The sequence below is a fragment of the Symphalangus syndactylus genome, chromosome 21 (genome assembly GCF_028878055.3).
Source record: "Symphalangus syndactylus isolate Jambi chromosome 21, NHGRI_mSymSyn1-v2.1_pri, whole genome shotgun sequence".
NCBI classification, from domain to species: Eukaryota; Metazoa; Chordata; class Mammalia; order Primates; family Hylobatidae; genus Symphalangus; species Symphalangus syndactylus.
Window position 1 is genome coordinate 47,725,537 of NC_072443.2, and position 6,000 is coordinate 47,731,536.

Consider the following 6,000-nt stretch of genomic DNA (forward strand, 5'->3'; position numbering starts at 1 on the left):
GAAAGTAGACATCATTAGTGTCTGCTGGTTGATTTACAAGTCATTCTATAGACCTGGAGAACACTGCACGGTATATATAATAAAAGCTATTCTTTGTTTTGTGCCTATTTATATTCCTATGTTCATTTAATTTTTATAACCGCCCTAATTGTCAGATGACAAAACTCAAGTCAGCTCACAGAGGTTAAAACCCACGCCCAAGAACACCCAGCCAGTAAGTGAATGGGATGGAACTGAACCCAAGTTTAACACCAAAGACCACATCCTGCCTGGCTGCCTCCTCCTGCCAGAAACCTGAATGAGACCTACTATACATCAGAAATCCTCATCTCTGAAAACAAGAAAGGTAAACAGCATCCTCAACTATAAAAGCCCCAAGTTGCAGGTGTTTGGTTCCCCCAGAGATTATGAGAAATAACCCATAAGGTCCTGGATTAACAAATTAGCAACAGATCTGAGCTCCCAGAGCCAGGGAAAAAAATCAAGAAGCAGGTCTGAAAGAAAAGGAAATCCTCTCCTCATCCCTTTTCTTTTGTCTCCAAAGGGGCTTTCTGTCTCCAGAGGGCTCTGCACTGAAGACCCAGGGAAGGAGAGGAGCGGAGGGTGGAAGCGGGGCAAGGAAGTACCAACAGAGGGGGGGATGGGGACAACGTGGAAAATCTGAGAAGCCAGATCTACACAAAAATTTCCACAGTTCCCTAGTGGGGTGCCCATTCACCCTCAGACACTGAAGTACAGTGAGCAGGAGGGCAGGGAAAAGAAGGTGGTGGGAGCATCTGGAAACACAGCCTTACCTTCCAGCTCATGAGGCAGCAACTTTTGCTGGCTCTCCTCCTGCCCCAGCAGACTGGGCTGGCTGTCATAGTAAATGTCATGGGGGCTGCAGCCCTCACACACCAGGTGCATGCTACAAGGAGGAGGGATGCACCTGCTGGCCTGCAGTGCAAATACGGAGGTCCACCCACCTTGAGTTTGTGAGGGGAATGCATTTGCTCAACCTGTTGGCATCAAACGAATGGAAAAGTGTGCAGCCAAAACTCAAGAAAGAATAAAGAGAATCCATCTGCAGAATGGCACAGGTGGGAGAGGGGCGTGGCTTGTATGGGCACTGCTGCCCCCGACAGCCACATCTGCCTGCTTGTAAGGCAGGAGGCTGGGGGAGCACAGGGAAGAGATAGAAGTCACATGGCATGGGAGCTCATCACAGTGACATCGCTCTGTCCCACTCTGGCTCACTGCTGGGTGGTTCCTTGATTCTGAGCACTCAGGCCTCCCAGTAGACCCCGCTCAGGCCTGAGCATCCACATGGACATTTTCCATGCAAATGGCCCTGCCTCATTTTCCTCTGCATGCACCGTCTGTTGGCCAAGTTGAGCGAGGACGTTGTCTTTTGTTGGGAAAGGATACTTTTTAAGTGCTGTTTCTAAATTTTACTACATTTGCTGAAAAGACAAGACAGGAAGCTTTTAAGAATGAACAATCTCCCACCCTGTGTGGGTTGGTTTGAGCTGTGAGAGGTGCAGCTGGGCTTCCAAGTAGGCTTATATTTCCAGACTCCCAAGAAGTATTGTTCTCAGAAAGATACTAAGACTCCCCATACTCATGGGACACTGTACCCAAATCCCCAAGCAAGGCTGCATTCTGAAACCCCCACCCCACCTTATGAACTTCCTAAAAGACAGACAAGCCAACTAGTTGTGTTTCAAACTCTAGGCTCATCTTATATTTTGAGGATAAAAGCAAGGGGTCATTCTCAAAGACACTGAGTACATGGTGACCCCAGTGCATTCACAATCTATGCCTCCGAGGCCAGCAAAGATCTCCCTAGCCAGAGACCCAGAATCTTTCCCCACCCTTGGAACTCAAAGGCCTCTCCCCTCTGCACCATCTGGGTCACCTCCTTCTCTGACAAGCCTTCTCAGCAGATTCCACCCCGACACCTGCCAGCCAGGAGCCCCTACTCTGCAGTGACTGTAGCTGTCTGTCTACCATGTTGAGGCAGCAGGTGGGGCCACCTGGCCTTACCAGTTAGACTAGGAATGTTCAAGGCCTAGTCTGCTCTGTATATGTTCTCTAAGATCTGGCCCCTGGGGAAGCAGCCCCTGATGAATGGGTGAGCAAACCTCACACAAACAGCAACTACTCCGGCTGGGTGCAGTGGCTCATGCCTGTAACCCAGCACTTTGGGAGGCAGAGGTGGGCGATCACTTGAGCCCATTAGACTAGTCTGGACAACATGGTGGGACCCTGTCTCTACAAAAAATCCAAAAAACTAGCCAGGTGTGGTGGCACACACCTGTAGTCCCTGCTACTCAGGAGGCTGAGGTGGAGGATTCCTTGAGCCTGGTAGGTCAAGGCTGCAGTGAGCCGAGATCATGCCACTGTACTCCAGCCTGGGCAACGGAGCCAGACCCTGTCTCAAAATAAAAAATAAAAATAAAAATAAGACAAGGAAACATCTACAAGGCTGCAGCTACCCTTCTCCTCAGCTAGCCAGTTATTACACAAAAGAAACTGAACATGGGAGATAAACCAGCATAAATGCTTCCCCACAGTGGAGTGGTTTCCAAGCTCATGCTTAGCTGCATATGAGGTCCAGCATCCTTTGTATCATCAGTGAACAATGGGACAGACCTGTACATCTTGGCAAAAAAGCTCTTGTGCATGTCCCCAGAGTACCCACTACCCAATCCAACATCCAGAGTCCAACCACTCCAGATCCAGGACCAACTGCTCAGGTTCCTCCCAGACTCAAGGCTCCTGCCTCATTCTGGGCAGGAAGGAAAATTCCATGCTGCCCTAGAGTACTGTGGTGCCAGCAGCATCATCCTCCACAGTCCCACAGTGTGCAGGCGGGGAAGAGACTAAGAGAATCACAGAAGAGAGAAGGTCAAGAATTTAAGAGAAAAGAAAACAGATAGTTCTATTAGAACCCTAAATGCCTTGTAGGAACCTAATAAAGTCACCAGATGCACCTACACTTCTCCCAGAGACTTGCATTGTTGATTCCTGATTCTTTGAATTGTGGGTGGGGTTCCCTAAATGGGCCTTCTAAGCCCACCATCTGGAAATAATTTATTGATAAGTGCATTTTGACAAAAAGGATTCCATTCAGGTGGAGAAGAACACAGCCTCTCTTGGAAGGGGGATGCAGCTCCAGGGCAGGCTCTCAAAGGCTGTGGGGTGGGAGGGTCATTGCATATACTCTGGTCTTTACACCTGGGGAGAGGAGGGATGGTAAAAACCAAGGGCCTGAGGTCTGGCATCACGCCCACTGCCCAGGTGTTTCCCCACACCCACTTAGCTCCCTGAATCACAACAGCTAATTTTACTCCCTCTAGACTCTAGTAGAGCTGGGTCTTCTCCTTCTGGCTATGAAATAGAAAGTGCCCCACACCCCAACACACACACCACAATCTAAAAAAAATCCTAGAAACCATTTCCCCATCAGCCCATCTTCGCATCTGCAATGCCACTCCTAGAAATTCAGTCTTTTGGGTCTTGAAGGGACTTTTAGTTCCGTAAGTTCCAGGAAGGGGTCTACCTCAACTATTGACAGCTCATATCTCCTGAGAAGTTTATCCAAAACTTTCCAACCGCAATCATCGGCGAACAAGGTCCCTCAACAATGGGACCCCAGTTAACGCGAAGGAGGCAGAGCGAGGCAAGGAGCTTAAGTGAGGAGTATGGAGCAGGAACAAGTCTGCAAAGCCCGCGCCCCAGCTTCGCCTGGGATGGCCAGGTCTGGCCCTCGCGGGCCGCCTTCCCCGCCCTACCTTCCCGGAATCACATTTGGGCTGGAAGGACCTTCACGTGGCACCCTCTTCCCAGAGGCCGTCACCGAGTCCTCTAGCGAGGGTCTGGGAGCTGGGAGAAGGGTCCGCTTCTCCTCCGCCCCTCAAATCAAAGGCACCCCCTTCAGATGATTCCTAGAGAGGCAATCGCATCACTGTCCCCAAGCACTTCATCTCCCCAAAAGAAAACTCGTGCAGCCTGGCGTCACTGGGGTCGTCTCCTTACGCCCCCGACTCCTCGCCGCACCCCGGGGCCCCTCTCCACCAGGGGAGTCGGGGGGCACAGACGGTGGGGGTCCCAGCCACCACCCAGAACTCCCACCCTCGGAGCCTTGACTTCCAGGGCCCGCGCCTGGACAAAAGCGTGGGGCGGGCTCACTCACCCGCGCGGCGAAGGCGGCCCGGGAGCCGGGGCACCGGCGCTTGGCGGGGCGCCCCGGCCGCAGGCGCACAGCGCGGGCTCCCAGCTAGCTCAGCGCCCTGCTGCCGACCTGGCGGCGCGAGGAGCCCGCGAGGCGCGTCCGGGACTGGGCAGGGCGGGGCGGGGGTGAGCGAACGGGCGACAGAGAGAGCAAGTGGGAGTGCGGAGAGCGGACGCGCGCTGGGGAGAGCGAGTGAGGGAGCGGCGCTACCGGGTCAGGACTCAAACCACCGGCTCCAGCCCCCATGCGCTGATTTGCATGACATTTGCATAGCGCTCGAGGAGTGGACCTGCTGCCCTTCCCGCCACGCCCACCCGCCTTCTGCCTCGGAGTCGGGAGCGGAGAATCCGCAGCCAAACCTAGCGCCAGACCCGGGGGCCCCCTCGCACTTACCCTGCACCGCACCAGTTACTCCTCGCACGCGGCGGTCAGCGGGCTGGTACTGTCTTGGTGCGTGTCTTAGTGCCAGACTGGGAGACCTAGGCCTTAGGCCGGCGGCTGATGCTAGCTTTGTGAGCGTGTATGGGACACTGGCTGTCTCTGGGCCTCAGTTTTCTAATCTGTAAAATGAAGATGTCAGCGGAACCATGGGGCTATAAAGTTTTAGTGCTGGAAGGTTGTCTATGTAGTTTTTTTTCAGACATCCTTCAGTGGTGCAACTCAGCCCCACGCTTCCTCTGACATACTCCCTTTGTGTGTGTTAAGAATCTCTCATTGGTTTGGAAGATACTTACAAAGTTCTTTAAATTAAAAAAAGGGGGAGGGAGGAGGTGTTTCTGGTTTTGGCTTGCTTTATATTTAGTTTGCACCCAATATGAAATATTTTATAGCTTCTGATCTCTTCACTTGGACCTTCTTTTGTTTTTTTAAAAAAACTGTTTACTGCAGGTTGAGTGTTTTTTCAAATTTTTTTAATTGTAAAATAAAACATAAATACAGAAAACCATAAAAAAATATATAAACTAGTAAATTATTATAAAGGGAACATCCTTGTAATCACCACCTGGATCAAGAAATAGAACTCTGCCAGCCACCCCAGAAGCCTCTCCATGTGCCCTACCTCAATGACAACCCCCTTTCTCCCTCCTCCCAAAAGTAACCACTAACCTGACTTTCATGCAGTCACTTGTGTTGCTTTTGTTTTTCTTGGTATCTTCCAAGGGTGCACCTTACCCCTCCCCCTACTCTTTTTTTTTTTTTTAACTTTATTTGCCTTTTAAGTCTTTTCCTTACAATTATTTGTTAAATAACTTAAGCCCTTGATCTGTGAGGTTTTCCAGAGTCTGGGGGTTGCACATTCATGAGGTAATTCAGCATGTTTCTCTGTCCTCTGTATTGACAGCAAGTTGGCAGCTGATCCAGGGTCTTCCTCAGACTGATGTCTTTTGTAAGGTTATAGATGGTTGTGTGTTCTTTTCATCAAAAGGTACATGATCATGATGTCTGGTGTTTGCTGTTTTTTGAGGTTAGCAGCTGTCCATGCCCAATTCCTAGATTCATTAATTAATTGGTTTGCAAAATCATGACATTCTAATAATTTTGTTTTCATTTATTAGTTCAATAAGTGGTTAAGGAGATGCTACCTCTCATCTACTATTTGATTACCCTGAGGTAGGAAAGGCACGATGAATACCTGCTTTTAAAAAAAAAAGTGCCCAGTTTTCAAGATAATGAATTGATTCTCTGTCATTCTTAGATTTCTTTAATATCATTATAAATTCATGCATTTAAATATATTTGATAGGTTTCCATCTACTAAATTAGAGCTCAAATTGTCCCATCTT

General features: G+C 49.8%; 1 protein-coding gene across 1 annotated transcript in view; it reads right to left on the bottom strand.

Moving 5' to 3' along the window:
• Window positions 1-4,278, bottom strand: part of MYLK (myosin light chain kinase) — a 279,682-nt gene extending 275,404 nt beyond the window's left edge. Inside the window, exon 1 of the mRNA XM_055258971.2 lies at window positions 4,178-4,278. The gene's annotated coding sequence lies outside the window, so the exon portion shown is untranslated. The remainder of the gene's footprint in view (window positions 1-4,177) is intronic.
• Between the last annotated feature and the right edge of the window lie 1,722 nt (window positions 4,279-6,000).